General features: G+C 41.0%; 1 long non-coding RNA gene across 2 annotated transcripts; it reads left to right on the plus strand.

Annotated features, from left to right (window-relative positions):
* The first annotated feature begins 682 nt into the window (after positions 1 to 682).
* Positions 683 to 14,188, plus strand: LOC122547669 (uncharacterized). 2 transcript variants are annotated; one of them, XR_015754673.1, is made up of 3 exons: positions 683 to 749; positions 12,318 to 12,461; positions 13,397 to 14,188. It is a non-coding gene; the product is annotated as an uncharacterized LOC122547669 (long non-coding RNA). The 2 variants fall into 2 exon arrangements; XR_015754674.1 differs by lacking the exons at positions 12,318 to 12,461; positions 13,397 to 14,188 and adding an exon at positions 1,463 to 1,895.
* The last annotated feature ends 4,465 nt before the right edge of the window (positions 14,189 to 18,653 follow it).

Genomic DNA, 18,653 nt, shown 5'->3' on the forward strand with positions numbered 1-18,653 from the left:
TACTGTCCTTGAGAAGAAGAGGCTGTGGGATTGCTGTTGGCTTTTCAATACTTTGAAGTCTACATCTGACAAGGATTAATGAAATGCAAAGTTACACTGATCAAGACCAACTAGCCTTCATTGAGAAGTTTAAAATGAAGAAAGCAAGGCTAATCCAATGGAGTCTTTTGCTGCAACCATTTAATGTAAAGATCGTACACATTGCTGGAAAACTTAACGTAATTGCTGATGTATTGTTCCAAGGTGAGAAATAATAAATGGATTGCAGTCAGTGAAGTAGCACCACCCAGAAAGTTTGTGATTTCTAATAAACCTATTGGACTATAACCAAGTGTTGTTTTAGATTAGATTACCTACAGTGTGGAAACAGGCCCTTCGGCCCAACAAGTCCACACCGACCCGTCGAAGCGCAACCCACCCATACCCCTACACTTGCCCCTTCACCTACCACTGCCAGGCAATTTAGTATGGCCAATTCACCTGACCTGCCCATCTTTGGACTTTGGGAGGAAACCGGAGCACCCGGAGGAAACCCACGCAGACACGGGGAGAATGTGCAAACTCCACACAGTCAGTCACCTGAGGCGGGATTTGAACCCAGGTCTCTGGTGCTGTGAGGCAGCAGTGCTAACCACTGTGCCACCGTGGGGGTGGGGGTGGGGTGGGGTGGGGTGGGGGTGGGGGTGGGTGGGGAAGAGGAGAGGTTCCGCTTTGGCCCCACTCCTTTCCCTGAACATGTCATCTTGCCGGTAAGTGGGGCCGGGCGGCCGCTACTGATTTTATTTTATATTTTCCTCTCTCACGCAGCCCCGAGGTTTGTATTTAAATTGGGCGGGATTCTTAACGAATGCATTGATTCTCCTGGATTAATTAGCATGTTATGGTTGATAATATCTTTTTAGGAATGACCAGGAGACGCAGAGAATTCCTCAAGATAATAAGCCATTATTTGCAAACAAAAGCTGTAGCCATCAGAGCCACCAACCCTGAAAGCCACGAACAGTGAGAGTACTCAGAGAGTTATGTTCTAAAAGCCAGGCTCTACCCCCGTTATATTTACATAACCAATCGCACTGAGCCTACATTAACTAATCAGACTCTGCCACAATTGTCCTCTGGATTGCTGCTGACCCCCACATTGTGCTGTGGTCATCTTTTCACCTTTTGTCACCTGACAGGCCGCAGTCGGGTAAGGCTGACTCGAGCATGCAATCCAGACCTTGCACTTATGTAACATCTCCACATGTATTAATTTGTAGTTATATATTCATTTTTACCATAGACGCTGTCCATATGGCCATTTCTACTATCTTTCAGACGTTCCCAATCCCTTTCCCACCCCTAAAACTGTAATAGCAGTGGTCCCCACCCTTATTATTTCTCCTGCACACCGTCCAACACAAAGTGGGAATAATTACTGTGTTGTTTTTAATCTCTGATCCGGGAACTTCACTGTCCACAGGTTAGTGACAGCTACTGGCCGCAAGCGGGAACTGCAACCAACTCACGGAAATGTTCAGGGTCTGTCGGGGTAATGATGCGGCTCATGTGAGCAAACGGACTCTCTCTGTACACAAAGCACTCAGATTGATGCACACGATTGGGAAATAAAACAGGAAAATCGACGTTTCAGACAAAAAGTCGATTTTTCTGCTCCTCGGACGCTGCCTGACCCGCTGGGCTTTTCCAGCACCACTCTGATCTAAACTCTGGTTTCCACCATCTGCAGTCCTCACTTTTGCCCCGAGAAATAAAACAACCGATTGTACAAAATAAAGAATATTGTTTGGATACGTTTTGTTCAAAATTGAGCAGAATTTCGTAAAGAAAGAGCATTAGTGTGAAAGAGCATTAGTAGGAATAAAGAAAGTGTTAATTTATGTAAAAAGGTAAAACTCAGGATCTCTTGTTAGAGTTTATTTTAACCTTGAATAGATGACACATTAATCCTCCCTCCCCTTCTCAATAGACGCTGTTGGAACTGTTCAATGTTTCCAGCAGCTTGTGTGATTATTTGAGGTTCCCAACAGGAGCAGTGTCTCACTTTTCGAAAAAATTGCTGTGCTGCAATTAACATTTAAATAAGAATTGGGAAGCTGCAGAGGGGTAAACTTCAGAGTTGCTGAGTTTTGTTGCCCACTTCCACGTTGCAATTCATAGAAACCATCGTCATGACAAGTGAGGAGCAATCTGGATGGTTTTGTTTTCTCTCAGAATAAAACATTCATGTACTTTCAGAGAAAGTAAGGTGATAATGCCAGTTCATCTTCAAGTTCTTCTGTGCAAAATGGCTTTGAAAGCACCACCCTGTGATGTCTGGGAATCAAACGCGGGTTAACTGCTTGGAAGGGAGCTATACTTACCACTATACCACCATCGCTGTGCGACTGAATGGCTCTCAATTCTCAAACGCATTTAACAAGACCGTGATCATAAGTAATTGAACGTGACGAAAATAAAAACACGAATTTCTGGCGAAACTCAACAGGCCAGCCATCATTAGCATCAGAAATCTTCAGTTCTGAAAAAGAATCATTACACCCAAGAGTTTGACTCTGCTTTCTCCCCACAGATGCCAGACCTGTCGAATTTCACCAACATTTTCTTTATTAGTTTTGAAATCTCCAGTATGGACAGTTCTTTCCTTCAAATAGACCTGATGATGCATTGAGTACAGGAGTTGCAAAGACATGTTGCAGCTGTACAGGACATTGGTTAGGCCACTTTTTGAATATTGTGTGTAATTCCAGCCTCCCTGTCAAAAGGATACTGTAAAACTTGAAAAGTTTCAGAAAAGATTTACCAGGATGTTGCCAGGGTTGGAGGGTTTGAGCCATATGGAGAGGCTTAATAGGTTGGGACTGAGGGGTGACATTAGAAGTTTATAAAATCGTGAAGGGCATTAATAGGGCGAATATTTTTCTTGGATTTGGGGATTCAGATCTAGAGGTTATAGGTTTAAGAAGAGAGGGAAAAAGTTTAAAAGGGAACTTAGGGGCAACCTTTTCATGCAGAGGATGGTGCGTGTATGAATTGAGCTGCCAGAGGAAGTGGTGGAGGCTGGTACAATTACAACATTTAAAAGGCATCTGGATAGGTAAATGGATTGGGAGGATTTAAAAGGATATTGGCCAAACTGCTGGCAAATTAACTTGGGATGTCTGTTAGGCATGGACGTGTTGGACCGAAGGTCTATTTCCGTGCTGTACATCTCTCCGGCTCTATGACCCATTGAAGGGGATACTGGGTCAGATGATCATCTACCTCGGAGGCAGAGGTGAAGCAGCATAGAATTGATGTGGAAACTTGATTCGGCCCAAAAGGTCCACACTAATTCTTCGAACAGCATCCCGCCTAGACTCACCCCCTTACCCTGTAATCCTGTATTTCCCATGTATGATCCATTTTACCTACACATCCCTGAATATTATGGGTAATTTAGTATGGCCGAGGTATCTAATCTGCACATCTTTGGACTGTGTGAGGATACCGGAGAAATGGATTCAGATGAGTATCCTCAGGGATTGACAATATTAAAGGTTCACTGACGTTAGAATGAAGTGCTGTCTGCTCATCTGTCCCAAATAATCTGCCCCTTTCTCTGACGTTCTATCCTTGTTTCAGATTCCCAAATATACCTAATAAGGGAAATCAGGAGGGCAAAAAGGGGATGTGAGAGAGCTGGGGAGAATCCAAAGGAATTCTATAAATGCATCAAGGACAAAAGAGTAACCAAGGAGAGAATAGGGCCCCTCAAAGATCACAAAAACAATCTTTGTGCACCTGCAGGCGATGAGGGGAGATATTGAAGGACTATGTTGCATCAGTGTTTACTGTGCAGAAGGACATGGAACATATAGAATGTGGGAAAATAGACTTCGATATCTTCAAAAAATGTCCATATTACAGAGGAAGAGAAGCTGGATGTCTTAAAACGCATAAAGATGGATAAATCCCCAGGACCTGGTCAAGTATACCCTAGAACTCTCGGAGAAGCGAGGGAAGTAATTGCTGGGCCTCTTGCTGAGATATTTGAATAGGATATATAGATAGGATAATTAAGAATGTGTTTGGTATGCTTTATTTTATTGGTCAGAGTATTGAGTCCAAGAGTTGGGAGGTCATGTTGTGGCTGTGCAGGACATTGGTTAGGCCACTGTTGGAATATTGTGTGCAATTTTGGTCTACTTCCTATTGGAAAGATGTTGTGAAACTTGCAGGGGATTCACAAGGATGTTGCCAAGGGAGAAGCTGATCAGTCTGAGGCTGTTTTCCCTGGAGCGATGGCGGCTGAGAGGTGACCTTATACAGGTTTACAAAATTTATGAAGGGCATGGATAGGATAAATAGACAAAGTTTTTTTGTCCCCCTGGTTTTGGGGAGTCCAGAACTAGAGGGCATAGGTTTAGGGTGAAAGGGGAAAGATGTAAATGAGACCTAGGGGGCAACTTTTTCACACACAGGGTGATACATATATGGAATGAGCTGCCAGAGGAAGTGGTGGAGGCTGATACAATTGCAACATTTAAGAGGCATTTGGATGGGTATACGAATGGGAAGGGTTTGGAGAGTTATTTGCCGGTTGCTGGCAGGTAGGACTCTATTGGGTTGGGATATCTGGTCGGCATGGACAGGTTGAACCGAAGGGTCTGTTTCCATGCTGTACATGTCTCTGACTCTGACTCTATCTAATTGAAAGTCTGGTGATGAATAATGGATCATAAGCATTCAGATTCAGTAAGCATTAGTTGCTTACTGCAAGGAGAATTGTTCACTGCTTTGGGTTGCTCAGTTCAACCTCTGAAGTAAATGCAATACCTCAGCAAGTACGAATTGGACTTTTGCAACCAGTTTGTCAATTACCTAAAATACCAAGTTTACCAAATGTTTCAAACTGAATCTCACTGTGGAATCCTGCATTGGATAACTTAAAGGCTCTGACAATTAAACAGTTCAGTTTCTTTTGCAGAAAGAGAGTTAACAGCACAAAGGGGAACAATAATTCACTGACAAAGTACATCGACCAATTCAGCATATCCTAAAAATAATCTATACGATTCTCCCTGTGGTTGGTGTTTCAGGTACGTGGCTAAATACACTGAGTTGTTCTTAAAAGTCTTGATTTAAATTGACAAAGAATTTACTCTATGGTGAACACTTGCTCAGGTTGAGGGAAATTTCCCGAATTCCATCTTTGAGAGCGTTTGTTTTATTGACTAAGTTGAAAACATGATCCTTTTTGTAAGCCAAGAATTCTACAAAATATCAAGCTAAGATCCTCACAGGAGTAACGTGTTGCTTCAGAGCACAGTACAGTATTGGCACATTTTTGAAGAATATGCAGTACTGAAACGAGCTATCACTGCAGAACTATACTGTCTCTCACTGGGGGGGGGGGCGGAGAAAATTGGTTCTTCATTGAAATTGTTGGTTTGAGTATATAAGGAATCTTTTCTCAATGTTTATTGTGGTTTGTTATTTAATTAATGGCAAAGTGAAAAAGTGTTATCATTTTGAAATATTTTCAAACAGTTAACACAGTGTGATATGTTTCATCGTTCTCCTCAGCATTTCACAGAAGTAGATTGTAATGTTTTTCTGGTGAGTAAAAATCTGACAGCAGGTTTATTGTGTTCAATCTCCAGTATTAAGGTGTGTTCTAATTTATATGGAGTTACGATACAGCCTTTTTAGCGGTGATCAATCTTCTTTTCACGGCTTAGATCTGAGAGTTTGTTGTTCATAAAGTTATACATAATATTACGCTAGGCGTTCAATGAATGTCTGGTCCTGAGGATGTTGAGTGCTGCACAAAGTCCCAGTTCTGGAAATAGGAGCGAAGGACTCCATTAGTCATCGCAAAGATATCAACTCCCAGCACAAGGAGATCTCCGAAACAAAAGTAAAAAATGCTGCAGATATTCATCAGGTCTGGCATCATCTGGAGAGCGAGAAACAGAATTAACAGTGAGACAAAACAAAAACCGAATGAACTATGGATGCTGGAAATCAGTTGCCATACTGCCTGAGATTACCAAGAGGGTCCCACCTTCACAACCTTGCCCTTCCCCTGAGGGGACACAACACCGAGAGGATGGTAGGGGTCAGCACTATTTTGCCTGGGAGGGTAACTGTTACGGACCATGCCAGACCTCAAAATATTTTGAGAAGGTAGCCTGGACCCTAACTTTTGTTTTAATTTTAAAGGCAGATGTGAAGTGGGTGCTCCAGGTGTGATGTCATTGGTCAAATTATTTGGTTTTAGCAAAACAGAATGTATGTAAACACTGCAGCTGAGACACGAACAAATGAAAGCAGAATTTCGAAAACATAACTATTGGAAAGCTTAAGTGACCTGATACAGTAACTATTACTAATTACCTGTTCCAATACAGGAACATCACATAAATACACTCGGGGAAATAAAGGTTAATTCAAACAGATTCAAACAGGAAGGAGGGAATAACATCCAGAAAGTGGTTTCAGAGTAAGTCAGAGGATTGTTTTACTGAAACATGCCACTCTCCTGGAATCACACATCTTGTGTGATTTAATTTAAAACTAGAAAATTACTGAACTGAGAAAACTGGCCACTCCCCTTCCATTGTTAAACTAAACCTCTTCAGAACCTCTGTCTTTATGACCTCTCTTCTCAAAAAACATGACAGCATCATAACAGTAACTAAGGTGGGAAAACTCAAAACCTTTAAGATGCACTTGGATGAACACTGAAAATTCAAGACAAAATGTTGGGAAGTGAGATTTGTTGTAGCTTTTTTGTGTAATTTTACAAGCTGAGTGGATCTATGGGCCAGCTCTGTTCTGTATGATGCAATCATTCTATGATTCTGAGATTAAGGTTCTGAATTCTTGTTTTGTCTTCGATTTGAGGAAATGTGACCCGGTGTTCACTCCAGTTATTGGTGTGGTCAGTATCAGCTTCACGCTCTGTATCTGAGTGCTTATTCACACAGAGGATTTCCCAAATGAGATGTAAAGCTGAAATAACGAGGAAAGCAATGCTATAACAGTGCAACAATTCTCAAGGAGCTCTACACCATGAGGTATTGAGTGGCTGAATAGCCTCAGCAAAATGAAGGTCATCATTGAAAAGAATATCAAATAAATTAGATATTTATTGAGCTGATAGCACATGAAATGATGCAAGTATTGTCGTTTGAAGACAAATTGCAATTAATGTTTTAGACCTCCATAGGATCCAGTCTTTGGAATATTCAATCACAGACATAAATCTCAATGACATCATGTCATTAAAATAAACCTGTTCTCATAACCAGGTGTACTCAAAGTTTCCCCTTCGGAGATACCACCCAATATAAAGTCCAATTCCTCAATTTTCTGATTCCAACAATTTGTCAGCAGCAGGAAGGGAAGGTTGTTTCACAAAGTACAAAATGTATCCTGTAAGACAAGTAATTGAAAAAATATACTATACCATTCTTGCCATTGTTGGCATTCCTGGTAAGTCCTGTAACAACTTCAATTGTATGAATCCCTGGACTAAACCATGCTGATTTCCACTGTACGATTGCTAATTATTTTATTTCCATTTAGCAAGGCAAATCTCAATGACAGATGATGTTTCCCTCGCTCACGGAGTTTAAAGTGAATATTTTGCTGTTTAGGAGGCTCCTCAGTAATGTGCAGCATTGTGTGTTTCTCTGTACTGTGCAGAATCGGTTTGCATTGATGCCACGTTGATAGAGTTTTGCTGAGCTTCAGTCCTGACTGCTCGAGAAAGTGTTTAGCAAGACCACGCTCTCTCTGTGTTAGTTTAATGCCTGTTATCGGTCAGATGGGTTTTGTAACAACCCACTTCCTAGTGACACCTGGTGTTTCCCATTCCTTGATGGAAAGGAATTGTGTTGGTGGATCTTGCTTAGGCAGCTTGCTCCAAATAGGAGCCCAGATACAACAGGGTTCAGCAGGTTATGGAGTGATAAGTGGGGATCAGCACGGATGGCTTCAATGATCTTGCATGTTTGCAGCAGTCAGTAGACGTGAGGAGGTGTGATATTTGTAAGAACAGTTCACTCAGAGGGGTACTGAGTGCAGAGTTCCAACTGTGATGTGTTTTTTTGAAATTATTTGATTGTCAAAAAATCATGTAAACTGCGCCATTTGTCAAAAGATGCACAATACTGTGGTGTAGACTTTAAAAGTACAAATGCTGAGATCTGGAGCGGTGTGTCAGTAGCTGTCTCAAAGAGAATCAAATAACTTTCACAAACAGAATGTTTCTCACTTTGCCCTTTGATGCTGTTGTCCTTTTATGTTGTCCAAACTGATAATTCTGTTGTGTCCACTGATGGAGCTGACAATTGTCATGACATCTGCCTTGAAGAGAAATTTGTTCTGTCTGGTTTCTTTTGAAGAAGTGTTCGGAAATTTGGTGCCAAGGTGACTGCTCCATAGAAAACAGTAAATAAATGTTTTTTTCAAGTAGGCAAAAGAAGAATGAGTGAGTGGGTGGAATCAGACTCTAACAAACCCAGGGCTGACAATTATTGAAGTTTGAGCTTTGGATTGAAACTGCTGGACACAGCTTTCACTCCGCTGCTGCTGCTGCAAAAAGCTTGCAGTCACTCTCTCTGCTGCTAGATTCATTCCGTTAGCGTTGCCTCTGAGATTGGAGGAGATAGCAAATGAGGGAAATCTATTTTGATGAACTTGCCTTCACCAACTATGTTTGTGGGAATGCTGATGTGTTGGTACGATTGAAGAGTCATAATTAAATAATATAACAATTTGTTAAGAATTTCGACAGTTAAAGTTATATCAATTCTTTTTTTGGTTTCTACTTTAACTATGGTGGAAGAATAAATTGAGCTTTTGTTTAAAGCCGAGTGTTTGACCAATCAAGTCACATCTGGAATACAATGTCTTATGCTTACCTTTTAAATGAGATAAAAATTAGAGTCTCGGTTATTTCCTGATATGGTTTGAGAAATTGTGGTCTGGTCCAGAACACAGAAACATCGTGGAGTACAAATGGGAAACTCTTCCCCTATGTTTCGTAAAAGTTTCCAAAATGGAGATAAACTGATGTGATTAATTTCAGAAAGGGAAAATGGCAGAGCAGCAATGTTAATTCAATGAAATGTCCCATAGACATGTTAACTATTGTCCAAATAGTTGGGACTGATTAATCTTCAAGCAAGATTAGGGCAAGCTGTGGGACCTCGTATCTCTAATTTATTGGCTTGACATTAGTAAGGATGGATATAGAGCTGGATGTGTTCACACTATTTCAAGTCTGATCCTAATTAGGTTTTGATAAACAGTTTCTCAATCGATAATTCACAATCTTTCCACACCTAAAATTTCAGTGAGTTCTGCTCTTTGTTTTGTGATATATATCCTTCATGGGAGGACGATGTTTCAATGAGAAATGTGCGCCAACCAGTTTTAAGGCAATGTATCAAAATGAAAATACTAAAGTCGAATAAAATTGTTTCAACAAATACCTAACTTCAGTGCCTGTAATCTTATGACTATGATTAATAATTGAGTTGGAGAGCATTACATAGGATTAACAGTCCAGAATTCTGAAAGTTTTAAATATTAATCTATCAGCCAAGCCTCTTCTATTGCCACATTTTCGAACCCTGAATGAGCATTCCATATGAATGGCGCCAGTATGGTCTCTCTCATTCATGGAAGGAACATTTCCATGTTTTGCATCCGAAAATCCTTTGACATTTCATATCCAACTTTAGTACAGTATTCAAATTTCTCTCAGCAAAATTCAAGATGTGTGTGTGTGTGTGTGTGTATGTTTACACTCTCACACACCTTGTGAATGTGACAAACTAAATCTAGAAATTCGTGAATTAATTATTTTACCTTCATCATAAATATTCGATTCAGCCTGCAATCTGTATTCTCTGTCACTAATTCAGCTCACAATGTTCATTTCCAGAATTGTGAGCAGATCTCTTTGTGATAATGGCAAACATTCTCTTCTCTACAAACAAGCCAATATTCTGTCTCTCGTTGCTATTTTTATTGTACTAGAGCCTCTGACTTTCCAACATAATGACATGTTAAGTCTGTCATGCCCCAATCTCAGGATTGTTTGATTGCATTCACGGAACCTTGGTCTGTTCCTCAACCAGATGCACCTACTTTTACAGTTACATTTTAATGACTGGAAAAATATTCAGCTCTTAAAATTAACACATTCACAATAATGAGCCCTCAAAAAAGAGTCAATGAGATTTCATTGTTTTCATACGGACTGCAAATGAAGATGGTTCAGTCTGTTAGAGTGCCATCACCTCAGCCATTGTACATCTCCATCGGAATTCTTCAGGGTCATGTCCTAGGCCCCAAAATCTGCAGCTGCCTCGCCAGTGCCCTTCCCCGCATTGTAATTTCCAAAGTGGAGATGTTTGCTCATAATTGTACAATGTTCAGCATCATTTACTTTCTTAAATAATGAAGAGGTCTCTGTCCCTATACAGTGTTGTGAAGGTGCCGGTGTTGGACTGGGATGGACAAACTGAAGTCCCACAATACAAGATTATTGTTCAACAGGTTTATTTGCAATCCCAAGAATTTTGAGAGTTGCTCCTTTTTCAGGTGAAGTGGAGGAAAGCTACTCTGCTTCACGTGATGAAGGAGTAGTGCTCTGAAACTTGTGAAAGCCTGTTGTACTATAACCCGATGTTGTTTGACGTTTGAATTTGTTCAGATACAGTGAGATAAGATCTGATAATAGACAGTAACATTCACATCCCACAAGTGGTAGGCAATGATTGTCTCCAAACAGTGAGAATCTACTAATCTCCCATTGGATTACTATCTCTGAATGCATGATGACCAATACAAGAGCTGTAGTAACAGAAGTATGTTAGACACTTTAATTACAATAGCAATAAGCTCCCTACCTGTCTCACCAATCCATGTCTGCCACCCAGAATGCATAGCTCAGCGGTGGAATGGAATGCTGTCCATGTGTCTGGCTGACAGCAGCTCAATTGTAACAATTCACAAAGTACCACACTGTGTAGGACAAACAGTTGATTCATTGGCATGTCACTCACCACATTCAGTAGTCACTGCCTTCACCAACGACACCATGACCAACAATGAATACCACCTACGAAATTCAAAATAGTTAGAGTTTAAGTCTCAACTCACAAATGCACGATCTCCAGTACCCCGTCAAACAAGTGTAGCATAGAACCACCATCACATGCCTGTTAGCTTTCATTCTGAATTCAGAATATATCGTTGTTCCATCACCTTTGCTGGGCAAAAATTCTGCAACTCCCTCCAAGAACACTGGGTTGTCCTGCACCCAGAATTAATGCAGACGTTCAAAAAGGCAGATCTGCAGCACCCTCAGAAAGGCAAATAGAGCTGGATAATGAACATTTGGCCAGATTATAGGCCATGACGTGATTACATTTTATAAATAATCACTATTTCCATATCTGCACAAGGGTATCTCTGAACCAGTGTAACGGGTGACTTTAGACTCTCAAACCCATATTTTTATCAATTCAATTTACATCATTTGTCACTGGGACATTAGATCTCTGAATTTATAGTCTCTTGATAAGACCAGTCAATCACGGTTTCCCCTAATTTTCAGCATTGGCCTGAATCCATGGAAGGATATCCTGATACCAAGCAATGATATAATGGGGTTTCTTGGAAAAAGCTATGGTCCAATTCTGGTGATTTCCATTGAAAATGCTGGTTAAAACTTGTGGTTCTTAGCCCTGTTATGTGCTCTAAATCAGAGAGGGGGATTTCCATTCACAAGGTGACGCCTAGCAGAGGAGCTTTGGTGTGTGAGACTGGACATCAGGCAGAAAGCTTTGCTTAATCTCAGACATAGAGTGTGATTTCTAAACTGGGAAGTTACAATGACCAATACTACATAAAATCATATTTTATTTGAACGAGGGCTATGGTGTACAGTCTTTGACGTGTGGGAGGGGTGGGGGGTGGCGAGGGAAGGCCATAGCAAATATTGAAGCACTTCTGATTGTGCTGGGTATCCAATCTGGGCTATGGTGGTGGTATTCACTGCTGAATACTTGTAGTTCAGATTGTCAGGATATTCTGAAGGAAGAACTCAATATCTCGTCATTTGTTTCTTCATATTGCAGAGGCCATGCATTTCTGGACACTGCAGTGTGTTTCAATGGCCCATGCTTTTAGTTCCTACAGTGCAGATGTACAATTCTAGAGGGGATCTGAGCTGTGGAGGCTCCAAAACTGAATGCAGAAATTTCGCAGTCAATATCTGCATGAGGTGTCACCCCTTCTTTATTTTACAGATCCAAGTGTTTTTGTGTGGATGGTGGTGTAAAGGGAATCTCCAGCCATTCGAAGTCACCTCATATTGGATGAAATCGCCACTGCTGATTCCAATAAAACCTCCAGTACATGACCGTGTTTCTGGGATTGATCCGCTGCTCATGGTAAAGAATCGTAGAATTGTGGGAGGCCACTTTACCCACCTTTTCTGTACTGGCTACCTAATGAGCTCCCCTGCACGTCCCATTATCCATCTGTATCTCTGTAGCAATCCAATTTCATCACTTTCACAAATATATTCTGCACCTTTTTGAGAGCTCCAATGGAATCCACTTCCGTCACTCTCCCAGGCAGGACATTCCAATTCCTATCAACTCTTTGGGTAAAGAACTTTCTCCTAATGTTACTACCATCTCTCTTGCTGATAATCCTGAAGATGTAATCCCTAGTTATTTACACAGCAATGATTGAAATATCATTGTTTATCCTGTCAAAATTGTTCAGAATTATGAACTCCTCTGTAAGGTCATCTCTTAATCTTCTCTAACACAAAGAATAAACCTAATCCCTCTCAATTTTCCTTTTATCTGAAATCCATCATTCAGAGGTTTATTGTTGTAAATGTTCTTCCCTGTCATTTTGTAAGTGCATTTGATTCATTTTTCAGAAGCTTTGATGTTGTGGTTATAATTCTTTATCTTGATGTGGCATGGAACAACAATTATCATTGTGTGAAAACCATTCCTTACAGTTTCTACTCAACCAATGAATATTTGATCAGTAACTTCAAGTCTCTATTGTTTCCTTTATCTCCTTAACAGTTAGTCTAGTGGTGATTATATTCCTGTGTCGGGACAAGTGTGGTCTTTCTAAATGCAGCACTTGCTATCTGGTAGCCATGGCAGTGTCTGACCTACTGTTCATTTTCTTTGAAATCATAATTAGTTGGTTTCGCTACTATTATTATCCACAATGTTTCCTGGCCATCGTTCCTGTTTGCCGTGTTACCAATGTCCTGAACTTCATAGCAACTGATTGTTCTGTCTGGTTCACTGTCGCTTTTTCTTTTGATCGATTTGTCGCCATTTGTTTTCATCAGATGAAAGCTATGTATTGCACAGAGAAAACTGCAACGAGAGTTCTAGCAACAATGTGCATTTTTTTTTCTTTGAAGAACATTCCCAACTATTTTTGATATGAACCTCTAACAATCATCAACAATGTTCCATGGTATTGTTATTCCAGCTACAGTTATTATAACGACCCTCGGTGGGCAAGTTTTAAATACTTTGAATATTTTTTAATACCATTGTTCCCATTCACTTTTATTCTTTTTATTAACATGCTGACTGTCAGACATATCCTTGAGGCCATTAAAGTACGTAAGGAACTGAGGGGTGAAAGAAAAACAGAGAATGAACCAGAGGTAGACAACAGACGCAATTCTGTCTTTTTACTCTTTGCGATATCCGCCAGTTTTATCCTTCTCTGGTCGGTGTATGTTACATATGCATTTAATGCTGGCTTTTCCTTGAACTGGGATGATTTTTATCTCTTTGAACAATTTTCATATATGCTGCGGAGCTTAAGCTGCTGCACAAATGCATGTATTTATGTGATGATGCAGAAAAAATTCAGAGAGCAATTAAAGTATGTCATGAATTATCCAGTGATAAAAATAATTCAATTGATGAATGAATCCAAGTAACTGACAACCGATAATGGAGCAAGGAGTCAACGTGAGGAAGGGACCGAAAAGAGGAAAAGGATAGGCAACATGATAACACTCCTTTTCGAATGGGCAAGGGAATAACCCTAAGATGCAACAAGAAAAAGACTGAGTGCAAAGTAAAGTGCTGTTAGCAATGAGCAACAGTTCGAAGAAAGTTGAACAAAAAAAAAAACCAAAAGAGAAATTAGATGAGCCTGAGAAAAGAAATTCATTCCAAATAATTTCTTCTCAGACAGTGAACCAATGCCAAACAAAAATCTGAAGGAAAGTCTCATCATTCACTGCATGCCGATGTGGGAACAGCAACGATAGGCTCCTGTGAACTCCTGCTCATGGAATTCTCCGATACACACGTCTGGACACAATTTAAAATTGAGAAGTTTCCTATTTTAAAGATTAAATAACATACTGTGAAAGAAATCTGTGTACTTTGGTTATAAGCGTTTTTTCAGCAAGACTGTGTGTTTCCATTCAGTTCTCCCGGCATGATGCTGATATCACTTCCCTTTGTCATTCATTTCTTTCCACGAATCGGTTCCAATCAGAAAGCGTAGTGACAGATGAGATCCCATGCTCAAGAATGGGGTCGGATATCGTAGACGAGCCAACATCCTCAGTGCTTTCATGGAAATGTTTTGTGGCTCTCAGTGAGCTCGATGGAGTCAATGAGAACTTCTCTGATTTCTGTTTGCATGTGACTTCCGAATTGAGCCTGAGATCAATTCAAACACATGTCCGCATCGTCACCAAGAGTCATTGTTTCCATCTGTGAAATGGCCCCTATATCCATCGCTGCCTCAGCTCTTATTTGGTAAATCAATCATTCATTCCATTGTGACCTCGGGACCCTCATATCCAGCACCATTTCGCTCTGAAAGCAGATTATTAACTCCACACATTTGATTTATCCAGATTTCTTCCTCTATTCTGATTTGCTTTCACAACAAATCCTATTTCCTCCTCATCCAGTTAACGTAATAACCGACACAGGCATACTGTCCTCCAAATTATCGATGTTGAATTCTCAACTGTCTTGCTTGGATTGGTGTGACTCATGTTATAAACTCAATCTGAAAGTGTTAGATATTCAGCTGTGATATAAATGTTACCAGCTGGTGAAATGTTAGACGAAATTACCGATTTCATCGAATTAAGTCAAATGAAATGGAAGGTAAGCATTCCAGAAACAAAAGTACATTTGACAATTGGGAACAATCCTGTTACTGAACTGTCTCAACGTCTGGACTTCATCTCTACTCCTTCCGATTAAAGAGCTCCTTTTTAAAATGCTCCTTAAAATCTTCCTTATGCACAAGTTATTGTCATCTGACCTAGTATCACATGCTATGGATCAACATTAACTCTATTTAGTTTGGCATGATAAAAGTATGTTTCAGTATGTTTATGTAGTGATAGAGTTGTACAGAATGGAAATAGCCCCTTCAGTGTGACTCATCTATGCCAATCAGATATCTAACATTAATCTTGTCCCATATGCTAGCACTTGGCACTTATCCCTCTAAAATTGTCCTGTTTTTACCTTTCCGGAAGCTTTTTAAATATTGTAATTGTACCAACTCCACCACTTGCTCTGACATTTAATTCCAAACTTGCACCATTCTGTGTGTGAAAAAGTTGCCCCTTTGTTCCCTTTTAAATATTTTCCCCCTCACTTTAAACTTATGTCCTCTAGTTTAAGACTCTCCTATTGAAAATGTTCACTATTCACCCTGTCCATGTCCCTCATGATCTTATAAACCTCCATACAGTCACAACTCAGCTTCCAACACTCCAGGCAAAATCAGCTCAGCCTATTCAGCCTCTCCCTACAGCTCAAACTGTCCAACTGTGGCAAATTCTTCATCCAAATTTTCTGAACACTTTCAAGTCACACAACATCATTTCTATAGCAGGGAGACCAGAATTAGAGTCATGGAGACATAGATGTACAGCATGGAAACAGACCGTTTGTCCAACCCATCCAGGCCGTCCGCATGTCCCGACCCAATCTTGTCCCACCTGCCCGCACCTGGCCCATATCCTTCCAAACCCTTCCTATTCATATACCCATCCAAATGCCTCTTAAATGTGGCAATTGTACCAGACTCCACCACTTCCTCTGGCAGCTCATTCCATACACGTACCACCCTCTGTGTGAAAAAGTTGCCCCCAGGTCTCTTTTATATCTTTCCCTCTCACCAATTGATCAACATTAACTCTATTGAATTTGGCATGATAAAGGTCCTTTTAAGTGTGTTTATGAGGTGGTAAAGTTGTATAGAATGGAAATAGCCCTTTCAGTATGACTCATCCATGTCAATCAGATATCTTCTATTAACCTAATCCCATATGCCAGCATTTCGCACTTATCTCTCTGAAATTGTCCTGTTCATGTACCTTTCTGGATGCTTTATAAATATTGTAATTGCACCTACTCCGCCACTTGCTCTGGCATTTCATTCCAAACTTGCATCACCCTCAGGGTGCAAAAGTTGCCCCTTTGTTCTCTTTTAAGTTTAAGGTGAGGGAAAAAATATTTATGTCCTCTAGTTTTAGAATCCCCTGCGCTGGATGAAGACTTACACGATTTATCCAATCCATGTCCCTCATGATTTTATAAACTTTCATACAGTCACAACTCAGACACTCCAGCGAAACTTAGCCCAGCCCATTCAGCTTCTCCCTATAGCTTAAACTATCCAAACGTGGACATTCCTTATCAATATTTTCTGAACACTTTCAAGTCACACATCTTTTCCATAGCAGGGAGACCAGAATTGAATACATTTGTCATTAACTATCAAGCAGCACCTGCTTATCAATAACCTGCTCAGTGACATTCTGTTTGGGTGCTGCTGGAGCCATTGAGCTCCTGAACTCATTACAGCCTTGGTTCAAACATGGACAAAATAACTCAATTCCAGAGGAACATCAAGGCTGCTTTCGACCGAGTGTAACATCAAGGATCCCGAGCAAAACTGGAATCAGTGGCTATCAGAGGGCAATCTCCCCAGTAGTCAGAGTCATACCTGACACATGGGAAAATGGTAATGTTAGTTGGAGGTCAGTCAACTCAGCTCCAGGCTATCCCTGCAGAAATTCCTAGACCCAAACACCTTCAGCTGCTTCATCAATGACCTTCCCTCCATCATAAGGTGAGGAATAGGTATGTTCACCAATGATTGTGCAATGTTCAACACTATTTACGATTCCTCAGACACAGACGTTCCATATCGTATTAAAAAGCTTACCTTGTGAATCTGCAGTCACCATTTTTGCAGCGAAGACCAGGGGCTGCTGGGCATTAAATAAATTCTGTAAAAATTTACCTCATGAACTGGTAGAGTTCATGCTGAACAGGAGGAAAATGGGATGGCTCAATAAGTGAGATTATACATTTGGGTGGTTGCTTAACTAGAAACATAGAGTCATATTCAGAGATGGACAGCATGGAAACAGACCCTTCGGTCCAACTCATCCATGCAGACCAGATATCCCAATCCAATCTCGTCCCACTGACCAGCACCCGGCCCATGTCCCTCCAAAACCTTCCTATTCATATACCCATCCAAATGCCTCTTAAATGTTGCAATTGTACCAGCCTCCACCACTTCCTTTGGCAGCTCATTCCATACACGTACCATCACCTGCGCAAAAACGTTGTCCCTTAGGGCTCTTTTATATCTTTGCCCCTCTCACCCTAAAACTATGCCCTCTAGGTCTGGACTCCCCGACCCCAGGGAAAAGACTTTGCCTATTTATCTTATCCGTGCCCCTCATAATTTTGTAAACCTCTATAAGGTCACCCCTCAGCCTCCGATGCTCCAGTGAAAACATCTCCAGCCTGTTCAGCCTCTCCCTATAGCTCAAATCCTCCAACCCTGGCACCATCCTTGTAAATCTTTTCTGAACTCTTTCAAGTTTCACAACATCTTTCCAATAGAAGGAGTCCAGAATTGCATGCAATATTCCAACAGTGGCCTAACTAATATCCTGTACAGCCGCAACATGATGTCCTAACTCCAGTACTTGTCTCCCATCCTCCTTCTCCTCCTCAAAACAGAAAAAGTTTTGTGTACCGATTTGGTAAGGTTATTAGTTTTATTTTTCAATAGTCTCTTTGGGAATTTAGAATGATGGGAATGGAGTTCAGGGCAGCTGAATGCTCCCCCTCCAGAATGTGAGAGATAAGGATCACCATGAGTATCCCTGCTGACTGCATCTACAGGAAGTGCACCCAACTCCAGCTTTTTGCATACCGCGTTAGATTAGATGACATACAGTGTGGAAACAGGCCCTTCAGCCCAACAAGTCCACACCGACCCACCAAAGCGCACCCACCCAGACCCATTCCCCTACACCTAACACTACGGGCAATTTAGCATGGCCAATTCACCTAACCTGCACATTTTTGGACTGTGGGAGGAAATCGGAGCACCCGGAGGAAACCCACACAGACATGAAGAGGATGTGCAAACTCCACAGTCAGTCACTTGAGGCAGGAATTGAACCCAGGTCTATGGCGCTGTGAGGCAGCAGTGCTAACCACTGTGCCACCGTGCCACCCACAGAACCTGACCATGATATTTGCATGATAACATGGCTTTTACCGATTAATATTTGG

The sequence above is a fragment of the Chiloscyllium plagiosum genome, unplaced genomic scaffold (genome assembly GCF_037043375.1).
Source record: "Chiloscyllium plagiosum isolate Xiang-an unplaced genomic scaffold, Cpla_swu_hap1 HiC_scaffold_47, whole genome shotgun sequence".
In the NCBI taxonomy this organism is placed as follows: domain Eukaryota; kingdom Metazoa; phylum Chordata; class Chondrichthyes; order Orectolobiformes; family Hemiscylliidae; genus Chiloscyllium; species Chiloscyllium plagiosum.